At 47.6% G+C, this 15,006-nt stretch overlaps 1 protein-coding gene across 1 annotated transcript in view; it reads left to right on the forward strand.

Annotated features, from left to right (window-relative positions):
* The first annotated feature begins 9,919 nt into the window (after nucleotides 1-9,919).
* Nucleotides 9,920-15,006, forward strand: part of LOC127000063 (uncharacterized) — a 45,956-nt gene continuing 40,869 nt past the window's right edge. The window contains exon 1 of the mRNA XM_050863480.1: nucleotides 9,920-10,065. The gene's annotated coding sequence lies outside the window, so the exon portion shown is untranslated. The remainder of the gene's footprint in view (nucleotides 10,066-15,006) is intronic.

The raw sequence follows: 15,006 nt of genomic DNA on the forward strand, positions 1-15,006 counted from the left end.
ATTTACACATCTTTCATACTCCCAAAGCTCATGTATGCCTCCCCGGCGTGGTCATCGTCCCTTACCCTCACCCAACAACAGCAACTTGAGAGGGTTCAAAAGAGGGCATTCAGGGTCATTTTAGGCCCTGACTACCACGCCTACGACAATGCCCTGACCACCCTGAGTCTCCCGAGGCTCTCTGACAGACACCAGGACGCCCTCAGAAAATTCAGCGTCTCCCTGCTTCACCATCCTCGCCACCGCCATCTCCTGCCACCCGACGCGCCTCGCCCCGCCCGCTTCACCAGACACCACAACATACTCACGCCCTTCAGAGCGCCGGGAACTGATCGTTACAAACTAAGCGCAGTACCTGCGATAGTGAGGATTATAAACAATGCCCAGCAGTGATAGTCAATCCCAACGGGTCGCGGCGCAGATTAACACCTCACCGCCACCCTCTCAGTGCTCCCTTAACACCACCCTCCCTTCCCCTTTTGTCTCTATTTTTAGCTCTCCTAAACCACCTCCAACCCTCCCCTCCCCCCCTCTAGTGTAGCCTATTTAGTATTATTGTTTATTGTATTTCTACTTTGTATATTTTCAGCCTTACGGCTGCCATACTTTAATAAACCTATTATTATTATTATTAGTGATTGATGGGCCACTAACACACACCATCACAGTAATAGAAGGGCCACTAACACACACCATCACAGTAATAGAAGGGCCACTAACACACACACCAACACAGTAACAGAAGGGCCACTAACACACACACCAACACAGTGATTGATGGGCCACTAGCACACACACCAACACAGTAATAGAAGGGACACTAAAACACACACCAACACAGTAACAGAAGGGCCACTAACACACATACCAACACAGTGATTGATGGGCCACTAACACACACACACCAACACAGTAATAGATGGGCCACTAACACACACCAACACAGTAACAGAAGGGCCACTAACACACATGTGATCATAGGTGGGCACGATAACAGAAAACCTTATTCCCGATACCCGATAACTGATAATGGAAAACCTTATCGGTGATAACCGATATTCGTTAACTGGAGACACAAATATAGGCGATAACCGATAACCGATACCCGATATAAATCCACAATTCCGATACTAGCTAGCGATAAGTCCGATAGGCGAAAACGATACTATTTTGATATTTCAAATAAAAAACAGATGAATTCAAATTTTCATTATCTATATTTTTGAAAACTTACAAAATCTGAAAACCACACGTTGACACGTACCTATGGACGGTATTGCTGGAAACGCCTGAACCGGTGTTGTGTTATTTGGCGTCCCCACCGTCAAAAGCTGGAGTTTTTGTTTACAAACACTGGTCTCTCGTGAACTGGCCCATCACTACTTATTCAGCTATTCTTACTTATCACCATTAACACTTTAACAGTCACTTCAGTAAAGCAGCACTGAACCACTGGGAACCGGAACACTGGCACTCGTTCTGTCACTCGAGACGCAGCTAAGAGGCCACGCGCCACGCCGCCACGTGATTGATAACACAAGCCGCTGGTCTCTGTTTGCGCTCTTTACAACGGGATCGCAAATTTCAGGTAGAGAATAATAATTTTTGGGGCAAAGTTAAATGATTTTTCACTCTGATACAATGTTTTTTGAGTCTAATAAAAAAAATGACCTAATGTTTTAATGTTGTGATCTAAGTATGAAATCTCTTCACCGAACATATTTCATACCCCGAAGTTTTTTTCATACAACACCGGGCCACGCATGCGCAGTAGGGAGAAGGAGACAACGTTTTTTTTTCTGAGAGGCGGAAAAAAGTAGCGATTATCGCTAGTTTGGTTACAAAATTAACGAAGATACCGATATTTATATAAATAAGTAGCGGATGGCCGATAACCCGATTTTGTTATCAGCGATAAAGTATCGCGATAACTTATCGCGATAACGCCCAGCTATGCATGTGATTGATGGGCCACTAACACACACCAACACAGTAATAGAAAGGCCACTAACACACACACCAACAGAGTAATAGAAGGGCCACTTAGCCGCCACTAATACACACACCAACACAGTGATAGAAGGGCCACTAACACACACACCAACACAGTAATAGAAGGGCCACTAACACACACCAACACAGTGATAGAAGGGCCACTAACACACACACCAACACAGTAATAGAAGGGCCACTAACACACACACCAACACAGTAATAGAAGGGCCACTAACACACACACCAACACAGTGATAGAAGGGCCACTAACACACACACCAACACAGTGATAGAAGGGCCACTAACACACACACCAACACAGTGATAGAAGGGCCACTAACATACACACACACACAGTAATAGCAGGGACAATAACACACACCAACACAGTGATAGAAGGGCCACTAACACACACACCAACACAGTAATAGAAGGGCCACTAACACACACCAACACAGTAATAGAAGGGCCACTAACACACACCAACACATTAATAGAAGGCCACTAACACACACCAACACAGTAATAGAAGGGCCACTAACACACACACCAACACAGTAATAGAAGGGCCACTAACACACACCAACACAGTAATAGAAGGGCCACTAACACACACCAACACAGTGATAGAAGGGCCACTAGCACACACACCAACACAGTAATAGAAGGGCCACTAACACACACCAACACAGTAATAGAAGGGCCACTAACACACACACCAACACAGTAATAGAAGGGCCACTAACACACACACCAACACAGTAATAGAAGGGCCACTAACACACACACCAACACAGTAACAGAAGGGCCACTAACACACACACCAATACAGTAATAGAAGCTAGGGCCACTAACACACACACCAACACAGTGATTGATGGGCCACTAACACACACCAACACAGTAATAGAAGGGCAACTAACACACACACACACGCAACACAGTATTGATGGGCCACTAACGCTCCCCTAATATAAGCTTTAAGCTCCTCTAATTTACAAAAAAAAAAAAAATAGATACGATTGAAATATATGTTACATTTACCTTTGGCAAAATGAGCACTGCAAAGGCGGGTAGCAGCCTGAAGTCGGCTGCCATCCATCTCTCTTTACAGCTGCTATCCATTTTGGCCGCTGTTCCTGGTTGGCTGGAAACCGATAAAACGACACACTGCTCTTCCCTCCCCTGTTAGTGCAACCAACTGCACAACAACTATGAACCATTTTCAAGATTGAGTCGGGAAAAAGATGAGGAGCTCTCTTGCTGTAAATATGTGCCTCCCAAAATGGCGGACCTTTGCGGGACAGCTGACAGTGATCAGCTGATCGCTTCTGATGACGTCACGTGCAACATGGCCGATTCTTTTATAGAAAAGTTTGCTAATACATACTGTTATTGTTGAATTAGACTATGAGTCCATCCATAATAACTATATTTACTTATTTTTTATTTGTATTGTTGTGCTGGAAGCTTCCCCCGGGGTCTATGGGCCTCTTGAAGACTCTGGGAGGAGCGAGCAGGGGGGCGGGGAGCAAGGCTCCGCCCGCGCCCCGCGGGGCCCGCGGCCAGGCGCCAGGCGGGAAGTGCTGCCAACTCCCACATATTTTTGCTACATGTTCTTGTATGATCTAATATATACTGTAACGTTCTAGACTGTACTGTTCTGTATATATATAGGAGAAGAGGGCGAGAGGGGTCAGTCCCAGTCTTAGTAAGCTAGTGGCCAGTAAAGAGTCAAGAGTGAATTGTACTACTAAGGAAGAATATTAAATTACAGAAGCTGTGTAAGGTGTTTACATATCTCCCTCCCACGGAGTCTTGTGACGGCGACACGGAACCCAAGTATACGTCCGGCATAACATTGGCGTCAGGAGTTTAGGCATTTGTTTTTTTCGCCATGGAGACTCGTTCCCAAGCTGCCCAGAGGGACGACGTGTTGACTGAACTCTTGGAACCTTTGAGACTACAGGGAGAGAAACAAGAAAGAGCACACCAAGAACTCAAAGAACAATAAAAAAGAGCACACCAAGAACTCAAAGAACAACAAAAAAGAGCACAGCAACAACAAGAAAGAGCACAGCAACAACAAGAAGAAACACTCCAAGCACTCAAAGAACAACAAGAAAGAGCACAGCAACAACAAGAAGAAACACTCCAAGAACTCAAAGAGCAACAAGAAAGAGCACAGCAACAACAAGAAGGAACACTCCAGGAACTCAAAGAACAGCTAGAAGATCGCTTCACAGGATTACAGCAACAGCTAAAAGCAGTACAAGATGGAAGTGAGTCAGTGCGAAGAGAAATGACTGCTGTGACCACGAACTTGGGACAACGCCTGATAGAAGTGGAGAAAGAACACACAAATCTTCAACAAGAGATGGAGGTGGTACGGGAGACGACACACAAAGAAATATTAGAAGTAAGTGACAGAGTGAAGGCCCTTGACGACTGCTTGGCTGGAAACGGACAGCCAGTGCCTGCAGGGGCTAGTTGTACCCAAGATGCTTCTCCTACGCAAGTCCGGGGTAGTTTGAGCCCTGTTTCGCCTGAGTTTATCCCCGCAAGAAGTTCCGCCAGTCCCATGAGTCTGCTGGGGTCGCCTGTTAGAAAGAAGCCTCAGGAGTTTGATGGCAAAATCTCCTGGGAGGCTTACCGCGCTTAGTTTGAGCTGTTGGCAGCTCGGAATGGATGGGATGACCAAGAGTGCGCGGTTCAGCTGGCCACTAGCCTGAAAGGGGCGGCGCTGGAGGTCCTTGCTCAGCTCGACAATGCGACAAAAGGCAGCTACAGCGGGCTAGCACAGGCGCTGGAGCAATGATATGGGACCAAGCACCAGAAAGAGCTCTTCAGGGTTAAGTTCAGAACCCGCAACAGGAGGCGCGGCGAGTCTCTTCAGGAACTCGCTCAGGACCTTGAGAGCATGGCGCACAAGGCATACCCAGGTGCCACCCCTGACCTGCTGACGGTTTTGCTGCGTGATCAATTCATCGATGCCCTGGACAGTCCTCAGCTGAAGATACAAGTGAAGCAAGCTAAGCCAACATCAATGCAGGAAGCTCTGGCACGTGCCATGGAGTTTGAGTCCTTTGTTAGCTCTAACTTGTCAAGCTTCAGGGACGACTCGACTTCTGGCTTTAGGGCACGAAAGGGCGCTGTCAGCGACACAGACAGGTTCCAAGGAACGTGCTGGTACTGCGAGAAGATTGGGCACAAGGAGAACGAATGCTATAAGAGGAAAAAGGAATATGAAGGTGGTGCTAGGAAGAGGCCCAGGGAAGGACCCAAGTGCTGGACCTGTGGAGAAAAGGGGCACTGGAAGAGTGAGTGTCGGAAAAATGTGTCCCCGGCGAGGGACCACCACTCGGGAAACTAAGGAAGATTGGTTCACGGGGGCAACGACCAGTCTGTTCTGTACATGCCCCGAAGATATCAATGTGCAGGAGAACCACCATGACGAGCTGCCAAGTGGAGGGCAAGGTTGACGGAGTGTTGTGGCCTGTGGTCATCGACACAGGCTCGGAACGCACATTTGTGCGGCCTGACGTGGTGAGTCATCGTCGGCTTCCTAAGACGTCGCATCGACTGTGCGGAGTTACTGGACACTATGCAGAGCTCAGAGGCCCAGTGGACGTGAAGTTTGAGCTCGGAGGAAAGGAAGACTTCCTCTCTGTCTACGTGGCTGAAATGGACGACCCCTGCATCCTAGGTATGGATTATATCTTGTCTCCCACAGGTGCGAGCTGGACTTCCGCGCTAAACAGCTGACTGTAGGAGGAAGGAGGGTGCCACTGACGACTGTGCACAAGGAGGGCCTGCCAGTGACGGTCAAGCGCACCACCATAATTCCTCCGAGGTCAGAGATGCTGTTACCCTGTCAAATTACGGGTGTCCCCCCGGCTAGTCTGTGTGTGGTAGAGAGTGGAAGTCGATGCCCAGTAGAAATCGGGGTGATTGTAGGCAGTACTTTGGCAGACCCTACTGCAGCGTAAGTGCCTGTCGTCGTGGCCAATGTCTCCTTCAGCCCAAAGAAAAGAAAACAAGGGACCATGGTGGGGTTGTGCCAAGAGATCGACCAGAAACCGAGAACCTGTGTTTGCAGGAGAACCCTGACGAAGCCCCAGGAGAAGCTGCCCGACTACCTGCGCGACCTGTTTGACAGGAGCTCCAAGTGTCTAGAGCCCCAAGTGGAACAGCTCAGGGAGCTTCTCGTGAGGAATGCAGATGTGTTTTCCACAGTAGACCTGGACTTGGGGTGTACGGACCTGGTAGAGCACCACATCGACACAGGTAGCCACCGCCCAGTGAAGTAAGCTCCTCGAAGGATGGCACCAGCCCGTCGCAAGGAGATGGATGAGGTGATGGATGATCTCTCGCAACAGGGGTTAATCGAGTGGTCCAGCAGCCCGTGGGCGTCTGCTGTAGTGCTCGTCAGGAAAAAGGACGGTTCCCTCAGGTGCTGCGTGGACTACCGAGCCCTCAACGATCTCACCATCAAGGATTCATACCCACTCCCACGGATCGACGACACGCTCGACGCTTTGGTGGGCTCCAAGTGGTTTTCAACACTAGATATGAAGTCTGCATGGGTATCACCAAGTCAAAATTTCGGAGCAGGACAAAGAGAAAACAGCCTTCTCCTACGGTCAAGGCCTGTGGCAGTTTAAGGTCATGCCCTTTGGCCTGTGCAACGCGCCGGCCACGTTCGAGCGGCTGATGGAGAGGGTGCTGGAGGGACTTCACTGGTAGACGGCACTCATCTACCTCGATGACGTGATTGTCTTTGGCCAGACCTTCGAGCAGGAGATGGAAAGGCTATTAGAGGTTTTCGCCCGGCTTAGAGATGCACACCTTATACTCAGCCCGAAGAAATGCTGCCTCTTCCAAAAGGAGGTCCAATACTTGAGACACATCGTGAGCGAGGCTGGAGTACGCACTGATCCTGAGAAGGTGGCTGCGGTAAGGGACTGGCCGACACCCACCAACGTGAAGGAACTGCGGAGCTTCCTCGGGTTGTGCTCATACTACCCCTGGTTTGTGAAAGGCTTCGCTACGATTGCTGCACCACTGCACTCCCTGACGAAGAAGGGGCGCAAGTTTGAGTGGACAGCGGAAACTCAGGTTGCCTTTGAGAAGCTCAAGGAGGCCCTCATCAGCTCGCCCGTACTCACCTACCCAGACCCCTCTAAGCCTTTTATACTGGATTGTGATGCCAGTGATGAGGGGATTGGTGGAGTGCTGTCCCAGGCATGTGCCGACATGGAACGGGTTGTGGCCTACTTCAGCAAGAAGCTCACCCCAGCCAAGAAAAACTATTGCGTGACCCGGAAAGAACTCCTGGCAGTAGGCAAGAGCCTTGACTTTTTCCATGTTTACCTGTACGGTGCAACTTTCACCATCCGCACGGATCACGCTGCATTGCGGTGGCTGAAGTCACTGAAAAACCCTGAGGGCCAGCTTGCTCGCTGGATAGGTAAACTAAAGCAGCATCACTACACTATTGTGCACCGATCTGGGCTAATACATGATAACGCGGACAGCTTGAGCCGGCGCCCCTGCCTACCTGAGTATCAACATTGCCTCCAGAGGGAAAGCGTCCAGAATATGTGCCGCCGCACTACAGTGGAAAAGACAGCGGAGGTGCCATGGGAAGACTTGGGAAAACTGCAGCGGGAGGACCGAGATCTGAGACCAATTATGGAGTGGCTGAGTCAGTCGTCAACGCGACCTGGGTGGGAAGTAATCTCGAGAGAAAGCCCTCCCCCCAAGAATTACTGGACTCAGTGGGATACTCTTCGGATGGACAACGGGGTGTTGCAGCGACGCTGGGTCTCTCATGATGGTCTTGACCACTACTGGTCCACGGTGCTACCTATGAAGTCCCGGGAAGGCGTCTTGAAAGAAATGCACGAGAGCATCATCAGCGGACACCTAAGGGTAAAAAAGACACTGAGTCGCCTGCGCCAAAGGTTCTACTGGATTGGCATGAGGAAGGACGTGGAAGAATGGTGTCACGCGTGTGAGGTGTGCTGTGCAAAGAAGGGCCCCAAGAAGCCTCACCGTGCCCCATTGCAACTATACCGGGTTGGAGCCCCATGGAACGGGTGGCAGTGGATATAGCAGGACCATTGCCTCTGACGACGAACGGAAATAGGTACATCTGCGTCACAATGGATTACTTCACCAAGTGGCCGGAAGCCTACGCCATCCCTGACCAGGAAGCCACTACCATCGCTAAGGTAATGGTGGAGGAGTTCTTCTGTCGCTTCGGTGTGCCTAACGAGCTCCATTCCGACCAGGGAAGGAATTTTGAGTCAACAGTCCTTGCTGAGTGCTGCAAGCTTCTGGGTATCAAGAAGACCCGGACCACCCCTCTGCACCCAGTCAGATGGAATGGTGGAGAGGTTTAATTGGACGTTGGGCGAGGAGTTGGCCAAGCAGTGCAACAATGATCAGTCTTCATGGGATCAGAATTAAGCTGCCTGCGCTCCTCATGGCCTACAGGTCTGCCGCCCACGAGACTACGGGGTATTCACCGGCAAAGCTGATGTTTGGACGTGACCTGCGATTGCCGGTGGACCTACTAACAGGAAGGCCTCCTGGGGAAAGACTTCCAAGGGACGCCTCCAGCTTTGCTCGTCAGCTAGAGGAACGGCTGGAAGAGGTGCACCATCAAGTCCGTGGTGCCTTGAAGTTCGATCTTCGGGGAGGCCATGACGCGCGGTTACAATATGAGGGCAAGCCACGTTGACTTCAAGGAAGGAGACCAAGTCTGGCTTTACAACCCGCAGAGGAAGAAAGGACAGTCTCCGAAGTTACAGAGCCCCTTGGAAGGCCCTTATACTGTGCTAGAACGCCTCTCCGACGTGATCGACTTACTGAATCCGGAGAACGGAAAGGACCAAGCCGAAAGTTGTCCACGTCAACCGGCTATGGAGGTACGGTCCGGGGAACTACACCTGGAACAACTACAGACAACCAGCAGCCGACGAAAACGCAAGGGACGTCCAGGACCGAGAGGAGGTCGACGACGACATATAGGTCTTCTGGACCTTTCAGTCGAGGGAGATAACCTCCCGGCTTTGGCAAATGTTCCAGGGACATCCCAAGAAGCGGACGACGACGAGGCGCACCAGGAGACAAACGCACAGGAGGCAGCGAACAGAAGACAGAGACAACGCAGGCGTCCACGGCGATACGACGATTATTATGTTTTTGATTAATTTTCTTATGTTTGTATATAGTTAAGTGTGTGATCGGACGATCACAATTAAGAGGGGGGAATAGTGTTGTGCTGTAAGCTTCCCCCGGGGTCTATGGGCCTCTGGAAAACTCTGGGAGGAGCGAGCAGGGGGGCGGGGAGCAAGGCCCCGCCCGTCCCCCGCGGGGCCCGCGGCCAGGCGCCAGGCGGGAAGTGTTGCCAACTCGCACATATTTTTGCTACATGTTCTTGTATGATCTAATATATACTGTAACATTCTAGACTGTACTGTTCTGTATGTATATATAGGAGAAGAGGGCGAGAGGGGTCAGTCCCAGTCTTAGTAAGCTAGTGGCCAGTGAAGAGTCAGGAGTGAATTGTACTACTAAGGAAGAATATTAAACTTCAGAAGCTGTGCAAGGTGTTTACATATCTCCCTCCCACGGAGTCTTGTGACGGCGACACGGAACCCAAGTGTACGTCCGGCATAACAGCATAGTATCTACCGGCAAGTCTGTGACGCCACCTATGGAGAGGAGTGGATGGTGCTGCTGCTGCATGGTGCCGAGTGGAGAGACGAATGGACGAGTGATTGAGGCACTGAAAAAGTTCTTGGGAGAAATGTGACGTGTAAGATATAGGGAATAGTATTTTGTCCCATTTATATACGATACTGTCTGTTCTGCATGTTTGTTATCTTCTCACAGGAGCTGCCGTTATAAAGGTCTGACAGGGGAGAAATCCCGAGTCACCTGTGACCTCAAGGTCAAGATCAAGCAGAAATTTGGCTCCAACGCGCGAGAAGGGGCGGCGGCGGCGCCTCCCTGTGCTGACGGCCTCACCTGCTGGGTCCTCAGCCTGCGGCACGGGTGGTAGGTCTGGATCTGGATGCGTAGGGTACCCGCACAAGTGCATAACACGCATATTTTTGTTGGGGGGACTTGGGAGTCGGGTGTGCAGGGGAGGGAAGTGAATCATGTGTAATTGTTAGTGTTGGTGTGTTGTGGTGACAAGTGTATTTGTTTTCTGAATGAGTCTATTGTACCGCAGTCTAAAATCTGTTGAGTGTGGTGCGTGGAAAGTATGAGTGCTTGTATGCGTCAGTGTTCATTTAATTAATTCATTTCATTTCTAGGGCACCTGCAGAGGGCCACTCGAGTGGCATGATATGCTGGGGTTGTGCGGAGGATTCAAGGGGCCAGGACAGGATTAGGATAAGGGTTAGGGTGAGTAAAGATATTGAGACATGGTGAAGGGCCAGGATTAGGGAGATAATGATTGATGATCCTATTCTTAAATGTGTCAAGAGTGGGACTATTAACGGTAAATGTCCAGAGAGTTGCCCATCTCACTACGGTACTTCTCACCCTAACCATGGGTTAGATCTCATAATTCTATGCATTTTGAACCCCATATATATGCCTCGCAAATTGAAAGAATCGCTGCTAGCGATTTTTGAAAAGTTAGTGTTTTGGTAATTATTGAAAATCACTCCGCGCCTCCAAAATACGATATTGTGCCTCCATAATGTACTTAAGGGACGAAATACATGTTCCTTAATCATAATATGAAGGCGGAAAAACTTAAAAGTTATGAAAAAGTGGTAAAGGTAGTGATAAGGCACATTATACATACGCGCGATGTGTTTACATGGCGACGCCATTGCGATGTGAGCAGCGTTGCCAACGATCCAGTTAGCGGTGGTACGCTAGGTTAGCGATGGTACGCTTAGTTAGCGATTCGCCCACGCATGTGAGACAGGTCCACCACGCGTGGTTATTTTCCTTTACCCAAAGGCTTTTGTGAAGGTTTGGGCCGGATATAGTATTAGGTAAAGGTGCGTGTTCTAAAAAAAAAATAACCACGCGTGGTGGACCTGGTCTCACATGCGTGGGCTAATGGCTAACTAAGCGTACCATCGCTAACCTAACGTACCATCGCTAACCGGATCGTTGGCAATACTGCTCACTTCCCAATATGGCCACCATCAAAACACATCTCGCGCGTATGTTTAATATGCTTTTTCACTACCTGTACCACTTTTTGTCTACTTTTAAGTTTTTCCGCCTCATATTATGGTTAAGGGACATGTATTCCGTCCCTTAAGTACAATATGGAGGCGTAATATCGTATTTTGGAGGCGGGGGAACAAAGTATCCCAGTCCCCCCCGTGACGCCCGAGGTAGCCGCAAAAAACTCACTAACTTTTCAAAAATAGCTAGCAGCGATTCTATCAATTTGCGAGGCATATATATGGGGTTCAAAATGCATAGAATTATGAGATCTAACCCATGGTTAGGGTGAGAAGTACCGCAGTGAGATGGGCAACTCTCTGGACATTTACCCTATTAACTACATGAGATGGGAGATGATTCAACTCTTGGATGCTGTGGGGAAAGAATTCATATTTGAATATACTAGTGTTAGTCTGGTAAGTGTTAGTGTGATGTTTGGTATTTATGGATGTGTGTTACGAGCGTTGACTGTTTGCGTTGAGTAAGTATGTATGTGGTTCAATATCAATGCGAGTGTTTGGGATCTTGTACATAAGTGTAAGTCTGTGTGCTTGTCTGCGTATGTGAAGAGGTTTCAACCGTTTCATGTTTATCTGTTGTTTGATCTGTGTCGGGGGCTTCGTGGTGCAGTGGTTATCACACCCGGCTCGCAACTGAGAGAGCTTGGGTTCGATTCCCAGGCGGAGTGGAAAAATTTGGGCGGCTTTTCGATACCCTATGCCCCTGTCCACCCAGCAGTGAATGGGTACCAGGTATTAATCAGGGGTTGTGTCCCGTCTCCTGGGATCTGTTCCCTTCTCCTATAATTCCTTCCCCTTCTGTCTCTCTCCGGCATATGACCACAGATGTTGCACTGACTAAATGAAACTTTCCAACTTTGATCCGTGTTTTGATTCCAGGCGTTCGAGTGTAATTGTTTGTAATGAACCTAGCCGCCGTGGTATTGATTTGTTGTACCGGTAACCTTTCAATGTTTCTGTGTGTGTAAGGATCTCACACCGTGGAACAGTATTCTAGTGTTGGTCTCACAAGTGTGTCATAAGCTATGTGTTTAAGGGGCGCGTTTGAGCCAAGATTAAGAAATATCCCCCTAAAATTCTATTTTCTGTTTTTCGCATTTCTATTTTGGTCTATGTTCATGGATAACTGTTTTAAAATATCTTAGCGGTACAATGCCTATTTCCAATGGAAATTAGTCATTATTTGACACTATCTCAGGCCTGGAGTGGCGCGCGACCGCGCTCTAGAACAAAGGTGTTATGTGTTTATTACGTTATTTATTTGATTTTTAGGCAGTTTTTTGATATATGTAGCTGCAAAGCAGCTGACTGACAAAGTTATTGACAAGCTCTCCTCATACTACACAAAGGCTGTCAGAGACAAGCATGAGACTGTTGGTAGCATGAGGTCAGCGATAATGGCCAGCTATTATCACCACACTGCCACCAAAAATGAATAACATCGGCTGTGCCCCAAGAGTCAATCCTTATGGTGCTGGGTGCAGAGAAGCCTGGCGAAACGGGAGAGACCAGGACCACACACTGACAAGAGGATTTACTTGTCCCACACATCATACAACAACCTCAGCCTCATCAGGACGGTGTACCGTGACCTCACAAGACTAGAGCTGCTGGAGAAGTGCCTGAAGGGGAGGACACAGAACAGAAATGAGAGCCTACACAGGAAGGTCTGGAGGAAGGCTTCAAAAGACAAATTCTGTGGCCTACAAAGGACTGTCTTTGTGTCCCAGGTCACCATCCTGGAGCATAACTTTGGGCACAGTGAAGCCAACCTCCTGACCTTGCTTGGGTTCAAGAGGTCCTCCAACTTCATAGATTCGCTTGAGCGGAAGGAAAAGAGGACAAGCAGAACCAAGAACGAGAAGAGGAAGAAGAAAAAGACAAGAAAACAAGCCAGCAAGGCAGCAGAAAAAAACATTATAAGCCTGGAGGCTTCTGAGTAAAAACCTATCTACAATGAGTGGGGTGGTGCCCCATGATACCCACATCATCGAGTGTATAATATCCTTTGAAAAGGAGGGGACCAGGTACCATAACTCAGAAATATCTGTAGAATAAAAAATACATTGCAGAAATAGCATATCAAACATATTGTGGTAACGAAATGTAAAAACGATGATTTCTCGAAATGTAAGTTATTGGCATTTTTGGTTAAAATTCTGATAGCCTATAAAAGACATTTCCAATTGGATAAGTTCATTCAATGCGGTAATGGTAAGACTATATTTCCATACAGACAAAACTCTTCTAAGCGCCATAGAATATTTTTCATATATTTTACACTGAAAGCAAAATGTGTTTGGTTACGTAATAAAAAAATATTATATATATGGAAACAAAACATTGCCAACACATATTGGTCAAATGTTAGCACTGAGGTTACTTTACATTGTCCAATGAACAAAAAAGCTGAAAACCCATATATAAAAAAGTTATTTAGAACTCAAATTCGGTCAAAAATTCCCCCCCCCCCCCAAAAAAAGTTTTTCATCGATCAGACTCAAACTTTGCCAGAGATGCTAGATTATAGTCTACTTTAGTGTGTAAAATTTACAGCCAAAAATATGCAACTTCATATGCTTTCTAAGACTACGTGTCCCTTAATGTCAGGTGTGCGGATATGTAAATTCCTCCTCAGGAACCCCAGTGTTCTGTTGGCTGTGGCACTGATGTGGTCTATGTGAGTGTTGAATTTCAAGTTAGTTGAGAGATGGATACCAAGATACTTGTGTGTGTGAACAATTCTAAGGGCCACTTTCACAGTCGTCTGGTATGCACCCTAACCAAAGGCCCTACCATCCTGGTAACAGCCGTTACCATCGCCTCGATCCGCTTTCACAGTCGCTGTTTTCGTGGTATCGGTGACTACCAGCGTGGTGATTATCATGACAAGACGAAGGCGTGTGATTCGGCAGTGTTGGTATGCCGGAGTGGTGGGAAATGTCAGCATTACATCAGCTGAGCGGAGGATTATGAAGGAGTAATATGAAAAATAAACGTACAAAAAGTAAACGTGAAGAATAAATATAAAGAGTAACTGTGAAGAATAAATATGATGAAAAAATGTGGAGTGTCTCGCTGATACACCCCTCAAATCTGCTGATAGCCTAATATTTCCTAGGCGGAAAAGGTGAAATATTGGTGAGAAGTATTAACCTGGTAGCAGCGGGATCATGTTTCTTAATGGTCCCTCCAAGCGAGAAAAATGAGAAAAAATCACCCCTCACACAAACCATTTCATAATATATATCAAACCATTTGTGATCAGATTATGTATCATCTATTTTGGGGGCTTTATATCATGGCACAAATTTGGCCTGTCGCTGCTACACGGTAAAGCCACAAATTTGGGCCGTCGTTGCTACACAGTAAAGCCACAAATTTGGGCTATCGCTGCTACCAGGTTAATTAAAGTTCTCTTATGTTAGCAGATGTCAGAAAGACAGACTCTTCACCTATATCAATTACATTTATTCATTATTCACACTTATTTATCAGACTTCACATTTATTCTTTACTTAATAGGGCTGATTTCATTATCATATGCCCTATGCTTACTTATTAGGCTGACTAGAATAATATGAGTTTGACAAAGAAGGTTCAGGTAGATAGCGGAAGTCTTGCCTTTGGATCGGCACTTCCTGATGTTGTCTTGATATTGTGGTCTTGTGGTCTGGGTCTGGGTCTGGGTCTTATTTCTGATTTAGCTTCACTGTATTGATTTTATCTTTTTCTCATATTTCCCAGAATTTAAAGATCGTTCTTTTACTTTGTTCAG

This window comes from Eriocheir sinensis, chromosome 17 (assembly GCF_024679095.1).
Source record: "Eriocheir sinensis breed Jianghai 21 chromosome 17, ASM2467909v1, whole genome shotgun sequence".
In the NCBI taxonomy this organism is placed as follows: Eukaryota; Metazoa; Arthropoda; class Malacostraca; order Decapoda; family Varunidae; genus Eriocheir; species Eriocheir sinensis.